Source organism: Aethalodelphis obliquidens, unplaced genomic scaffold (genome assembly GCF_003676395.1).
Source record: "Aethalodelphis obliquidens isolate GAN/ISIS:26980383/991018 unplaced genomic scaffold, ASM367639v1 scaffold31, whole genome shotgun sequence".
NCBI classification, from domain to species: domain Eukaryota; kingdom Metazoa; phylum Chordata; class Mammalia; order Artiodactyla; family Delphinidae; genus Aethalodelphis; species Aethalodelphis obliquidens.
Window position 1 is genome coordinate 3,255,305 of NW_020837975.1, and position 14,651 is coordinate 3,269,955.

The 14,651-nt window shown below is 36.2% G+C and overlaps 1 protein-coding gene and 1 non-coding gene across 2 annotated transcripts in view; one reads left to right on the forward strand and one right to left on the reverse strand.

The window, feature by feature from the left end:
- The window catches only part of COL21A1 (collagen type XXI alpha 1 chain), a 186,122-nt gene that overhangs the window by 26,069 nt on the left and 145,402 nt on the right, over positions 1 to 14,651 (forward strand). The window lies entirely within an intron of this gene.
- Positions 11,049 to 11,170, reverse strand: LOC113631226 (small nucleolar RNA SNORA26). Its single transcript, XR_003437234.1, has one exon. It is a non-coding gene; the product is annotated as a small nucleolar RNA SNORA26 (small nucleolar RNA).

Consider the following 14,651-nt stretch of genomic DNA (forward strand, 5'->3'; position numbering starts at 1 on the left):
ACCCCTCATCTCAGGAGGGAGGTACTATCTATCACCCAAGGCTATTTGAGATATTCCCAGCATCCTTGGAAATAGTCTGGACAAAAGCTGATTCAAGAGGCATAGAAACACCATGCAGAATTGTCTTTCAGTGCTTTACAGTTAAAAATTAAAATTCAAAATTTTAATATATATCAATTAATTTAGTTCTGATCAGGTGGAAATGTTTTTGGTGATTGTCCAGAGGAACCATGGTGCATTTTGTTACTCTGGCATTGGCTAATGATATCATATTCCTGAGTATCTTTGATTTAAAGGTAGTTTACCATGAATACATTATGCAACTATAGTTTTACACTGATTAAAAATGTTATAGAGTTTTTGAAATTAGAATTATTCCTTTACCTGTGAAAATCAATGTAATAACTGTACCAGAAACCATTTACTGGTGGCCTCCAGAAAATTTTACTGCACTTTGTTCGCCAACATATACAGAAAATGACATAAACCTAGTACCTAAATTCCTAGAAGAATTTCATATAATTTTATATTAAAATTTAATGATTTAGTTTCTTGGAAAAGCAAATAAACCAGTATTTCTGCAAAGCATGTTATAGAATAAAGACTACTGCCTATCACATCCAAATAAAGCATGAATAAAAATATAAAATAAGAAATTACAGGCCTTTTCCTTCATATTGCCTTCATGGAGGACACATACGCTTCAGTGGAAAGGGAAAGATAAAATCAAGAATATAGAAGAAAACATGTTACTGTCCTCCCTTCCACTGTGTTACTGTCACAGTCAGCCTTTCTTCAAATGAACACAACTAATACATGGATTGATTATCATGGAAAGTAATATTGGTAGGACTACTGTTTATGCCAGAGATGACTGGCCACACCATAGCTTAGCTAGGGATTGCAACAGTTTTTTTATTCTGAATAGACCAAGGATATATCTTTCCTCAATATGTACCTTTGCAGCATTTAATGAAATATAAAGGACTTCCCTGGTGGTCCAGTGGTTAAGACTCTGCGCTTCCACTGCAGGGGGCACGGGTTCGATCCCTGGTTGGGGAAGTTCCACATGCCATGCAGTGTGGCAAAAAAACAAAACAAAGAAAGCTCTCAAAAATAAATTGTAAAAAATAAAAAAGTAATAAATAAATAATAAAAATATGAGCCACTCACGTGGGATCTCTTTGGTATGAGAACAAAAATGCAAAGGATGGAAAAAGGAAAGGACATAGAATTACTGTAGTTCACTCACCTACCATTGCCAAAGTCATCAAGTAAGCTTAGTTTTTTGAAATCTGGTAACTCTAATCTGTGTGATCCACTTTGAAATTCCTCCAAAACCTCTGAAAGTCCCTTTTTTTGAAAAAAAATATGGGCTTAAACTGAATGAAAATATATCCAATTGACAATCACGTGAAAATCCTCTAGGCTCAAAGCCAGAGAATCTTTTTGTACCTGATTTTTTTCTGAACCTTAAATGTAATCAGATGAATTTTTGTTTAGTACTATCCTACCCAGCTGATTTAAATGAATAATACATCTTCCAAGGAGAAATCTGCATTTCATCACAGAGATGGATTACATGCCTTAAACTTTACTCCGTAGAGAGCAGTATTTTGTATTATATTCTTTAAATATACTAAAGATTCAGATAATATAACAATTTTATTCTAGGCATGATATCTTAAAGCTTTGCAGATGTATGGATTGAGAAACATGAAAAATATAACCTCCATTATCATGTGAGTGAAGTATAAAAAAAATTCTTATAGGCAACATTATTATAATGTTTTACAATTAGTTGACTGTGAAACCAGAATAAAATAGAAGGAAAATACTTTCAATTTTAAAAGGACTCTCTTGTTCATGGTCAAAAAATGAAAAGCAAATACAAGCGATGGAACTGTGTATGGTAGGTTTCTTTATTTCCTTTTAAATTATTATTATTTTTTGAAATATCGTATCTACTGTTTTAAGAACATTTGATTCTGAAATACAAGCAAAACCCCAGAAACCCTGATAGTAAAAGAATAGAGCTCATGACAAGTCTGAAACAGAAAGGCTAACCAACAGATTCTTTTTAATGTCTTAAAGTGTTGTTTTTACCCGATTGCTTTATTTTTGTGGCAAATGATTATGAACATGGTGGTTGACTCCTAGTATGAAATCTGAGACTTACAAAGTTCAAATGCAGTTTCAATCATCAAGGTCTTCTAAGTGCCAGTCCTTGAGGCAAGCCCTGTATTGACTAAATCAGTGATTTTCAGTGGGGTTGATTTTGTCCCCTACCCATGTCTGGGAACACCTGTAGTTGTCACATTTGGGAGGGGGTACTACTGGCATCCAGTGGGTAATAGTCCAGGGATGCTGCAAACATCTTAAATGCATAGGACAGACCCCGTGTTAAAGACTAATCTGGTCCCAAATGTCCAGTGGTTGAGAAACCCTGGACTAAATAAATAGTAGTGCATTTACTGCATAAAGAGGAACCACAGCATATCAATTAACAAGAGGCAGACTTTTGCCTCAAAACCAGCATTAATGGGTGTGGTAGAAAGCAGGGGACATATGGCCTCAGAGGGAATTCACTCAAACTTTTAGTTCTCCCTTTGTGTGACTAGGCTTTTAAAAATCTCTCTGAGGCACGCTGTGCTATTGTAAATGGAATCAATAGTATAGTTGCTACTTCAAAGGCTTATAGGATTAAGTGAAGTAATGTATTTACTTGCTTAGTCCATTGCCTGGTTTTTATAGGATCTCAGTGAAGTTAGCTATTATTCAGGAACTATCAGGAAGAACCTCGTAGCAGTTAGAACTGTCTAAAGATTGATGTTTAGGAGGCAGCAAGTTTTCCTGTTCTTGAATAAGTTCAAGCAGAGTGTGGACAACATCTTGTGTTCCTTCTGACTCTATAAAATGTTCCATTTTTCTTAGTATTACAAGACTATTACTAGCTAAAACATAAAATGATTGGTTTTCCTTGAGTCTTTAAGAAATTTTAGGTAAGGTTGAGTAAGCATAGACAGCACTGATACCGTTAACGAAAGCAAGTTTGTGTGCCCGACACACAGGGAGGCCTAACAATATTGAAATGTCAGAGTTTGGAGCAGAGAAAGGTTTACTGCAGGGCCATGCAAGGAGACAGGTAAATCGTACTCCCCAAAGCCCCAAACTCCCTGAAGGGTTTCAGCAAAGCACTTTTAAAGGCCAGGTGAGGGAGAGGCGTGCTTGGTTGTTGCAACCTTCCTGGTATAGGAATCCTTTGTTCTTGCAGCTGTCCATATAGGTCAGGTCACAATATTCCTGCAAACCTCCAACGAGACAAAAGTTATTCTCTGTTCTGCAACTTTTTACCTCTATATGAATGGACCCTTAAAGGTCAGAGCCCTGAGAATAGGCTATCCTGTATATTTCGGGCTATTGGCAACATTCTTTTACAAAAGGTGCAGAGCCAGCATGACTAAGCACAAGCAGCAGAACAGATCTAATATGGAGTCAGACTTGTTCTTCCCTGTTATAGTATTACTCAGTGATATTAAACTTGCTTTGTATTTTGATACTGAGATGATGACTCTCATTCCTTGCATATATGTTCCCTGAGTTCCGTCTGCTAACTAGTGTTAGTTATTTGCTTGGATTCCCCCAGGCTATTTTCTGTGTTTCTACATCATCACATTTCTTTGTACATCTATTGTGTGCCCCTTGCATAGTATTGATACAAGTCATGGCTGGCTATTTATCTTACCATCTAACATGACATTTATTGAATTCCCCTGTGTGCCAGGTGCCATGTAATGCACTATACATGTGTTATATCATTAGTCAGACAGGCAATAAATGTTTGTTGAGTGAATAAATTAACAAATATTTTAAGAATAAACACAATTTTAATTAAGTCTTTACTATGTATTATGTAGTATTATTAAAAATCAAAAAAAATGGTACATATCAGCCCATACCCTAAAAGCTCTTAATTTTATCGTAGAAACAGGATGTATTCATAATAACTTCCTCTACACAGTTAAGTACTTTGATTAAAATGTGATTACTACATCCTCATAATACCTTAGTGCTTATCAGGCTTTCAGTAAATGTCAGGTATTAAATAAATCAGGTACTTGATAAATGTTTTCTCAAGAAAAAAATAATAAAGTGCCATTCAGTGGATAGATCAGCAAAATATTCATTGCAATAAAGGTCAGCTACTTGACAAATATTAACTGTGTATCATAATTGTGTAATGAAATGGAATTTATCCTGATGATATAACAAAGGATAGATATGCTTCAATAAAGCAATAGATGTTGTATTGAAATTTTTGCTAATTACATTTTTGTAAACCAAATCAGATTATCTTAAATGATTTAAGTTTGTAACAGCTTTCACCACTTTGGCTTACAAACTCTGCCCATGTAAGTTGACTTTTCAAAGCAAAATTATAATGGGGACAACCTCCTTCCTCTAGAATGGTTTTTCTCCAAGAGTAAAGTGTCAGTTTGATGACCCTGCCATTAACCTAATCACTGATTTTAGTCAGTCACTTGGAGTACTTAAATACATACTTAAACCTAAACCAATTTAATTTTTTTCTTCCCGCTTTATGTGGACAGTAGAAATACTAAACTTATGTCTGAGATAAAGACAGCACAAGAAGGAGAATCCCTTTAGTGTTACTTCTGAAAATAATAACAATTTGAAGATTTAAAAACAAGTATGAAATAGAAAATACCAGTTCAAAAGCCCCAAACAGATGTGCTCAATATTTTATACTATATGCAACATAAAGAAAGGAGACATAATACTCCAAGAATTAAAAGACATTTCAAGAAGTTATGTAACAACCTTCACTTCATACAAGGAAAAACAATTATTTTACTTTAAAAATTAATTAATTAATTAATATCCGTGGCTGCACTGGGTCTCTGTTGCTGTGCACGGGCTTTCTTTAGTTGTGGCAAGTGGGGGCTACTCCTCATTGATGTGTGCGGGCTTTTCATTGCGTGGCTTCTCTTGTTGTGGAGCATGAGCTCTAGGTGCATGGGCTCAGTAGTTGTGGCTCGCGGGCTCTAAAGCGCAGGCTCAGTAGTTGTGCACAGCAGGCTTCCCAGACCAGGGCTCGAACCCGTGTCCCCTGCCCTGGCAGGCAGATTCTTAACCACTGTGCCACCAGGGAAGCCCAAAACAATTATTTTAAAATGGTGATAGGAGCTACAGAGTACTATATATCTGGTGTTTTCTCTGTGATTGAAATAGATGAGGGATGCATTTTATTTCCGTCTAAGAGGGAGATGTTACCTTGTAGATATATAGCAATGACAACCCATATGGTGATTTTATTGCACAGTTAATTTAAGGAAAAGCTTTTGATTTTAAGAGGCGTTGGGAAGGTACTAAGAACAAAATAATGATACGATGAACAACTTTCATGAAGTTATTCTGATGTTTTACTTACAGTTTCTTTTTTTTACAAAGAAACTGCTTTTTTTTTTTTTTTTACTTTTATGCCTGGAAATAATATTAGAGAACAGTTAGACGTATAAAACTACTGAATATTCATCAAGTATGTTTTCTCTGTACTTTGAAAGCATGGTACCTTAGAAAAGTTTGGGTACCTTTCTAGTATTTTGTACCAAGCTAGTGTTCTATAAATTTTTTTTTTTTTTTTTTTTTTTTTTTTTGTTGGGGGCCTCTCTCTTTTTTGGCCTCTCCCGTTGCGGAGCACAGGCTCCGGACGCGCAGGCTCAGCGGCCATGGCTCACGGGCCCAGCCTCTCCGCGGCATGTGGGATCCTCCCGGACCGGGGCACGAACCCGTGTCCCCTGCATCGGCAGGCAGACTCTCAACCACTGCGCCACCAGGGAAGATCCTATAAATATTTTTAATGCGTTCTTCTTTAAAGAAAAAGGTACTAAATTGTATTCAGATAGTTTTATATTACAGATCAAGGACTGGGTATCTTCTCATTTGGGGATGCAGAATATTTAATACTTTGTATAGCATGTCACCATATGAGAAACTAAGATTATCACCTTTGGTCCTCATGGTCTAGGATTGCCTCCTATCTCTGGATGCACCTGTGGCCTCCAGCTCTTAGAGGGGCCCTATGACCAGGAGGATCAGGGATCTTATGCTTGGCAGAGCCTGGACTAGAGTGCAATGTTTCTGCTCAGTCTTAAGGAATGGGTGGAGTTTTCTTCAGGTATCTTGAGATACTACAGGTGTATAAACCATAGTCTGACTACTACAGGTTGCTTCTAGAACAAGAATATTGAACCTTTTCCCAGTTAAGGGGGGCAGTATGGTAGATTGGGGAGAACCCTATTTGGGAACACAGTTTCTGATGTTGGCTCTGTCACTGCATTTAATATTGGTTAGAATATTTAACCTCATTGAGTTCCAACTTCTTAAACCAATGAAATTGGGTATGAGGGACTTTCTAGTACCTTTCAGTCCTTTGGTTAATTTTTCTTAAGAGCCATTCCCTTTATTTTTCCCTTCCTATGGAATTTCTTGTTCATTCAATGTATTTAATGCATACTCTTTTGAGTGTCTGAGAAAAGTCAATCCTTGGTTGTCACTGCTGTGGTGCCTACAGTTGGACTGGATTTCTATTATAACCTTGTGATTAAGTTAACTGAGATAAAGTCTGGATTTCACTAGTAATTTGTCTTCAGATGACCCAGCCGTGGGACCCCACCAAATGGAGTCCAGATAGAAGACACCATTCAGTGAAACTTATATAGTGACCATTCATAGAAATCTCATATTAATTAAAAAACTAACATCATACTTCGATCACTTTTGAGACTATTCTCCAACACTAGTTCTTCTTATTTTGGAACTTAATATATTTTATAATTGACACTCAAACTCTACACCTTAAAAAATGGACTGGCCGTATTTTTATAAGAACTCACACATTTGAAGAATATGTGTACCACTGAATATGATATGTTTGATTAATATAGGAAATACTTGTAAGTTGCTTTGGAATATGTAATTAGGGCTCTTCTTCTAAATACACAAATTTATTTTCTCATGTTCTTAATTTTCAGAAGGAAATGACTGTAATTATCTTACAATTTTAAAAATAATATGAAACAGAAACAGACTCACAGATACAGAGAACAGACTTGTGGTTGCCAAGGGGAGGGGGAGTAGGGGAGGGATGGATTGGGAGTTTGGAATTAGCAGATGCAAACTATTATATATAGGATGGATAAACAACAAGGTCCTACCTTATAGCACAGGGAGCTATATTCAATATCCTGTGATAAACCATAATGGAAAAGAATATGAAAAAGACTATATTTATGGGGGCTTCCCTGGTGGTGCAGTGGTTGAGAGTCCGCCTGCCGATGCAGGGGACACGGGTTCATGCCCCAGTCTGGGAAGATCCCACATGCCGCAGAGCGGCTGGGCCCGTGAGCCATGGCCGTTGAGCCTGCGCGTCCGGAGCCTGTGCTCCACAACGGGAGAGGCCACAAGAGTGAGAGGCCCACATACCGCAAAAAAAAAAGAAGAATATATTTATGTATAATTGAATCACTTTGCTGTACAGCAGAAATTAGCACAACATTGTAAATCAACTATACTTCAATACAATTTTTAAAATATAAAAAATAAAAATATGAAAAATGTTGAGGCAAATGATTTCATAATTTAACAGGTTTTTTGTTTACAAATGCAAACATGTGGAAGAATGCAGCTTAGCTCTCATGTGTTAAGAAGTTTTGACAGGGCTTCCCTGGTGGTGCAGTGGTTGAGAGTCCGCCTGCCGATGCAGGGGACACGGGTTCGTGCCCCGGTCTGCGAAGATCCCACATGCCGCAGAGTGGCTGGGCCCATGAGCCATGGCTGCTGAGCCTGCACGTCCGGAGCCTGTGCTCCACAACGGGAGAGGCCACAACAGTGAGAGGCCCGAGTACCGCAAAAAAAAAAAAAAAAAAGTTTTGACAATGTCAAGAAAATATAGCTTCAAGACTCTGCAGGTGGTTAGGGATGGGACTTGACCTATAGTCAGAGGCAGTGAATAACGCTGACCCAGCACTGGCTACGTCCAACTGTCCACCCTCACATCTGTGTGAGGTTGACTGTGGTCAAGAGGCTCTGTGAGTATTCCAATGGGAATTATTGGGATAACAGAGTACAGAGTAGAAGGAGAGAGAATGGGATTCTTAGCATTTCTTTTAGTCATCCTAGTGTGGATTGGGTTTTAAGTCATCCTGGGCCAAAAATGAAGTTTATGTGTATGTGAATAGGGAATGGATATCTTTTTTCTGTTTTTATATTTTGTTGTATTACTTTTTGGCTCTAGTTGGTTTAAAATTTCAAAGCTAAAATATACATTTTATAAAAATAAATTCTTCTCCAAATATAATAATGTTGATCTTCTCTATGTAGTTGGATGGTATCTGGGCTGGCTAGGTTGGTTGGTTGGAACATGGACACTGGTGTGGGAAAATGTCCCATGTGCCAGTTGACTTTGTAGCCCTCCACAACTGCATTCTGTACACTCTGTCCTAGTCAATTGTTCCATAGATGTGTGACCCCAAAAGAAATCATCTCAGAAGGTGCAGGGGGATTAGCATAAATCTATCACCATTTTGAAAACAAATAAAACTCAATACCAGTGGTGGATGAGCCATCAAAATATTAACTGATGGCCTCTAACATGTAAAGCATAGTGTGGGAATTAGTGGTTTTAAACCTTGCCCTCTAGGAACTCATGTTACCAAATGCAAGTTCATGTGCCCAGAGCACAGTGAGGCCAAAACGTCTGGGTTTGGAGCAGAGAAAGGTTTACTGCAGGACCATGCAAGGAGACAGGTGGATAATGCCCCCCAAACCCCAAACTCCTCAAAGAGTTTCAACAAAGTATTTTTAAAGGCAAGGTGAGGAAGGGGTGTGGTTGTTTGTTGCAAACTTCCTGGTGTAGGAATCCTTTGTTCTTGCAGCTGTCCATGTAGGTCAGGTCACAATGTTCCTGCAAAACTCCAAGGAGACAAATATTATTCTCTGTTCTGCAACTTTTTATCTCTGTATGAATGGACCCTTAAAGGTCAGAGCCCTGAGAATAGGCTATCCTGTATATTTCAGGCTATTGGCAACATTCTTTTATAAATGGTGCAGAGCCAGCATGACTAAGCACAAGCAAGAGAACTGATCTAATGTGGAGTCAGATTTGTTCTTCCCTATTACAATCTTGAGAATTGCATTGAATTTACAGATTAATTTGAGGGAAAATCTGTCACCTTTATATTAAGTCTTGCCATATCAATGCACTTATTTTTCCATATATTTAGAACATTTTGTCCTTCATTTATAATTTTGTCTTATTCACCTAGATGTGCCATTATTTTTACTGCTACTGTGAATAAAGTCTTCAAAAATACATTTTTGAATTTCTTGCTGCTAGAATAAGGGATGGTATTTGATTTTAAAAAGCTCAGTTTTGTATGCAACAACTTTGCTGAACTCTGTTGTTATTTTAAATTATTTTAATGAGATTTTTAAATTTAGGTAATTTCCCCTAATAATGTTGATAATTTTATTTCTTTCTCAAACCTTACACCTTATTTTTATCTTATTTTCTTAGATAGAATGTTTAAATGCTAAACAGAGATGATTGCAGGCCTCCTTGTATTACTTCTGACTTTATTCAAAGAGAATTCTTCTAACATTTTACCATTAATTATTATGGTTCCTATTGGTTTTTGGCTTTGTCATATTAAAAAAAACTTGTCTTTTTATTTTAAAATAAAGAATGGGTATTGTATATTTCAATATAATTAATGTATTTAAATTCCCAAATGTTTCTTCTGCATCTATTTCAGTAGTATGGTGGGTATGAAATGATAACCTCCAAGCCTACAACGGTGACAGTGGATGTAGAGTACAGAGTCTTGAGGTTTTTTTTGTTTGTTGTGAGAGAGGATGGACAGAAAATAGCTTTGGGAAGATACTCATGGTTCTGATTTAGGATAGCTGGGTAAATAGCAGAGTCATTACTTGAATAAAGAATAGAAAGACAATAGCCATTTTTCAGGAATAGATTTTGAGCTCACTTCAAGATTTGTTGAAACTTTGAAACTGAGATGGATGTCGCTGTATAAAAGTTGATGTTCACTAGACTTTTGGATATAATTATTTAAAAATGGACTCTTGAATGAAAGAGTGAAGTGTGCTCTGGAGATAAACATTTGTGATCCAGTGGTATTAAAGTGGATGTTAAAGCTGTAGGGGAGGATACATTTCTCCAGTGAGAGTTTGCAGAATAAGAAATGTAGAGACTCTGGCTAAACTCCAGGAACCTAAACACACAGTGGATAGTAGGAGGGACTCTCAGAGCAGTCTGGAAATAAGTCACTTCCAGGGTGAATGATGTCAGGAAGACTTAGGGAGAAAGGTAAAAAAAAAAGAAAACAAAAAACACCTGTATGAGCCTAACACAGAGAGGTTAAGAAAGATGGCGAGAGAGAGTTGATTTACTTAGGCAATTAGGAAATCACTGGTGCCCTTGACAGGAGCAGTGTAGCAGTAGCACACTGGAGTCAGACTTTGGATTGTAGTGGGTGAAGATTTATCAGGAGGTGGGGAAATGGAGGAAAACAGATGAAGACCTTGCTCATGACACTTGGACATGAAGGGAAGGAGAGAAAGCATGCATGCAAGACAGTCAAGGGAAGAGTGATCCTTTGAGAATTAATTGTTAGTTTCCCAGCTTTGAAATTGTTGGGTGGATAAAGCCTAGAAGGCTCAACTTTAGTTACGTATGATTGTGAGCTGGTTACTGGATGTGGTGAAGAGCTGAGCTAGGTTGTGTGACTGGACAGGTTTCTTTCCCTTTCTTTCTTTCTTTTAAATATTTTTTATAGTTGATTAGCAATGTTGTGTTCATTTCAGATGTGCAGCAAAATGGTTCAGTTATACATATACATACATCTATTCTTTTTCAAATTCTTTTCCCATTTAGGTTATTACAGAGTATTGATCAGAGTTCACTGTGCTATACAGTAGGTCCTTGTTGGTTACCTGTTTTTTTTTTCAGCTGTGACTCCAGACAGGATCCAAAGAGGAGTTCTACAATCTCTTCTCTGGGTTTTATGGAGACTTTCTTTACCCTTCTGTGTTAGCCTCTTAAGGCACTGCGTCAACCTTAAAAGGGCACAAGAAAGGGCGGTTACCTGTTTTTTATATAGCAGTGTGTACATTCAGAGTTGATTGTCTGGGTACATATTTGCCTGGGCTTTGACTCTTCTGACTTATGTCTGAAAGCATAGAGTCATGCAAAAGAAATTCATAAGAAGCAAATTCAAAGGCTGGGGACAATCCCTGTATGACAGTGAAGTCCTTAAATAAGAGTAAAGCCTTTAATGAAAGTAAAAAAATAGGACAAAAATATTTTTAAAATCATTACTATAAAACATAAACATTTTGGTGACTTATTTGTGGCCGAATATGCCCGTGATCAAATGGATCTCTAATTTGAAGAAAATAATCTAAATGAAAAAAAGTAGCCTTGCTGTTTGGGATAGGATTGTGAGTCTATTTTGGTTATCATGATTCAGTGAAAGCTGTTAAACCCACAGACTCTGCTAGTCTGTAATAGAGGAAGTCTTTGTCCTTGTTCTTGCTCTAACATTAGAATCAGAGGAGAACCATATTCTAGATTCTGTTTATTCTGGCACAAGTTAGTTCATTGGATTTGTTTCCAGTTTAAATAATATCTTTGCCAGGTGAAGTTAGTAATGATTAAAGAAATTTAAAGATATGTCTTTAATCCAGTGAGGTGATTTCTATGTATTTAAATATTATTTGAAAATGATATTCATGATAAGATGGGGTAAATTTTTTTAAGTTGCCACATTTATTTTTATAGTTGAAATTAGCCAAAATTGCCAACTTAAGTTGGGCTGTAACAAACCATTTCAGGGTTTCTATGGAAACATGATTTCATCCCGTCTATGAAAACCCATTTTGTTTTTTCTCCTTTATCACGGAACTTGAATCGCTGCAATGTTTTTCCTGTGAGTCCCACTCCAAGAAAAAGAAAACAGGTTTCCAATTAGACAAAAATTCACTTTTTGCTCATTAGAGTTTAACTCTAAGGGACTTTCATCTAGGGTTATAAACCATGGCTATAACCTCAAATCTTTCCTATTTAGGTATTAATATGCATTTTTGTTATTTCTGTATTGTATTTTTTTTACTGTATTGTATTTTTAAATACTCTGGTCAACCTCTAGTTAAAATTGTTCCAAGTTATGTGAAAATTACTTCATACTTCTAATATCCTTATATGGTATCTAGCTGATTTACAAATCTCCAGTGAAAGAGCTGTAACATTCTTGTTCATTTTTACTTTCTCCCCACGCCTACCCCAAAGCCTGACACAAGTTTATTCTCAATAAATTCTTATTGAGTCAATGATGCTACAAATATTTCAGTGCCTTCTGAGAACTTAGTGCTGTTGAGGGCTCTGCAGGATACAAAAGACATAAATAAAATACTTTCTTGTTTGTAATTAGGAATCTAGGGAGGGTAAAGAGTGAAATGTAAAATGCCTGTGACTCGCTATTTAACCTCACATGAGTGAGTGTTTTACTATCTCATTTAATCTTTACAATAGTCCTAGAAGGGGTGTTTCTTGTTTCAGATGAAGAAACTGACTAAGCAGGGTTTGAGAACATGCCCAAGCTAGTGATTGGTGGACCAGGGTTTGAATACCAGCCCTGCATTAAATACACGTACTAGTTGGAGAGACGATTCTTCTACACAGAAAACCATTAGTGAAGTTGGAGATGTTACTGGTTGGGAGGAGCTCAGACAAGGAACGATGAGGTGGATGAGAGTAATCATGAATAATTGTAAGTGAAAGCACTATTTACTACATGGTGAACTTTAAACTGTATCTAATCAACACTGCATATTTGTATTTTATGCACTGGAATATAGTATCTTGGCTCTGATACTTGTTTCTTAAATGTCTATGATTTGTTTTTTTGTAAAGCAGCAATGCAATAGTATAATTATACTTTTGTTTAACCACATGCTGCAACTAAGGAGTCCGCATGCTGCAACTTAAAGATCCTGCATGCCTCAACGAAGATTCCGCATGCTGCAACTAAGACCCAGTGCAGCCAAAATAATAAATACATAAATAAAAATATTAAAAAACCACAAAGGAATACATGTAAATTGATTTTGATGATTATCACAGATGCATAGAATTTCAGACTGGTCAATCCTTTTCTTTTTATAGAAAAGAAACCAAGTCTCAGGGAGCAGTTCCAGCTGATTTTTTTCTTTCACTCTTGTTTAAATTCTTATGATGGCAGAATCATGCTAAATATGTCTTCCAACACCCAGTCTAATATTTTTAAGCCACATAATGCTTTCACTCATTGATTTGTAGCAGATAGCTATACATCATTAATGGATAAAGATAATTCTAATAATGTTTGAGTATATATCCTTTGTTTTCTCATGCTTCGATAAGCTACTGTAGAAATATCTAACTATGGAAACCATGCGTGTAACATCTTTATACAACATATTCTTAGAGATCATTAAGAACTTTAAGTACTGTATTAAATTAGATGACAATGATGGTTTGTGTTTTTTCTTTGCCTATTTTTTTTTTGTGTGTGTGCCTTTTCCTTGGTGATATTTTGTTTCTTTGTCAATGACTTTAAATTTTAGTTTTTCCCTGTGTCTTCTCTTGGGTTCCATGCTAAGTGTCACACATTTTTATTTTCCGTGATTAGTTGTTTTCCTTGAAAGGGAAAAATTGAAGTTCAGAGAGGTAATTATAATCATATTCTACTTAACTGCTGTCTTTATCAACGTGTTATTTGTCTAACAAAACTAGAATTTCTTCTGTACACCTAGAATACCTCAGAGTAGGATCAGTTATTGTATTTGTAGCAAAACTATAGTATAAAATCACTTAAGTGGTTCATATTCATTATAGAAATATTATTTTGTGAGGGGCTCTGTTTCTGACTAGCAATTAATATTAAATAATATATCAGTGGTTAACTCTCAATAGCAGTCATAGAGCCATGATAATTCAAAATAGAAGAATAATGATCTAAACCTTTAAAAATGAACCTAAGTACACAGTACATATCAATTATATGAGGTCCCAAGTTACTATAATGCATTTCCAGGAAACCCTCTAGTGTATCATAACTACAGTTTGAGTATAAGGAATGTTAATGAAATGCTTACACTAATTCTTTTAGAATTAAGAATGATTTAGGAGTAAATTATTCAGGTTAAACCAAGTCTCTTAAACTCTCCAGGAAATTTGAATTGGTGCTGTCCTTTTCTCCAGTGTTCACTTGACCATTTTACAATCTTTGAAACTCATCAAACTTAGTTAGAAAAATCAGTAAAATAACTATTCATATAGCATCATGCTTAGAATTGCTGATGTGAGCATAAACAGTCATTGAGTTTTGATAAAAGTATAGAGGTATTTTATTAATTAGGCAGCTTTAAATTAGTTCAATTTGAAACTAGTAACTGTGAGAGGGGGGCAACTTAATGAAGAAAAATAAATTTGAATTTTCAGAGAGTGACCCACTGAAATAACATTTGTTTTAAAAAAGGGAGGATAATTACACTAATTACTATGCATATCA